Source organism: Macrosteles quadrilineatus, unplaced genomic scaffold (assembly GCF_028750875.1).
Source record: "Macrosteles quadrilineatus isolate MER2022 unplaced genomic scaffold, UCM_ALF_1.0 Scaffold_9__3_contigs__length_116548681, whole genome shotgun sequence".
Taxonomy (NCBI): Eukaryota; Metazoa; Arthropoda; class Insecta; order Hemiptera; family Cicadellidae; genus Macrosteles; species Macrosteles quadrilineatus.
In genome coordinates, this window is record NW_026542602.1 from 14,531,329 (window position 1) to 14,532,466 (window position 1,138).

Consider the following 1,138-nt stretch of genomic DNA (forward strand, 5'->3'; position numbering starts at 1 on the left):
TTAGGCTAAATCAGACTATTTTAAGGGGGATATTTAAGCAGAAATCTATCCAGGTAAAAGGCAACTCGCTTAGGTATTGATTTGACTGAACACTTAAATCAACCAGCAAGACTTTACTGAAGATTCGCTCCTATACCACTAGCATGATAACTTATTTCAGTTTAGTTCTGACTATTTAGGTACCTATCTAACCAATCCCCTGATGATCATCATACTTGACCATCATCACTTAAGGATTGAATCTTCAATGAATATAGTTTTTATCTACAGGTTCAGTCAAATCAATAGAAAATGTAACATAAAAACATTACACACTGTGGTCATGTTGTAAATAAGATACCCCCCCCCCCCAGCAAACCTGCAGACTTACCGCAGGTCATGGTGGAAGGAAAAAACACCTAGGTTGCGTCCCTTCCACGGACACCTTTAAACTCCAGGCCGCGGCCTTGAAGTAGCAACATCCTAAGTAGGGTTGTACCAGCTGTTTTTTTTGGAGGCAGCTAATGGTATTTGTGTATTTTTTAAGAATATGAAAGCTTGGTTACTGGCGCCTCATCTCAACGATTGATAATTGATGAATTAATCTTACATTTATTTTACATACGAAACAAAAAAAGTATCACAATTAATTATCAGTTTTCTTTCATGTTGGCTACCTTACCTTGTACAATTAATTGAGTGGTTATGAATTATGTGCTCGCTGGTTATGATGGTGTACCTGTTAGCCAGCGAGCCAGCCACGTAAGTTTCAGCACTCAGCAGCCAACCAAATCAGCTGATTTAGATCATCACAGTTAGTTCCAAGTCCAAGATTGGATTGGATTGGGCGATTGCGCTGTTCGTTGTTGGTCTTCTCTTCACTTCACTGTTCGTTTCGTGTTCTCGTTCTCCTGTGTTCGTCTGCGATATAGCTATGTACACAAATAATAATCATTCGCCGGGTTTCGTGATTTCCTATTAATTTATTGGCATTTCGTCCTCTTAGTTTTGAATAAGTATTAGGATGTTCATAACAGCCAAATGTTTTAGAATTGACTCTGTTTTCCTCCTTTTGTAGTGTTCAACTGAACCTTTGAGGTTAAGTCGTCTGGAGTACAACATTATTGTTCTGTTTGTCTTTAACCTTATTTAAAAGTGT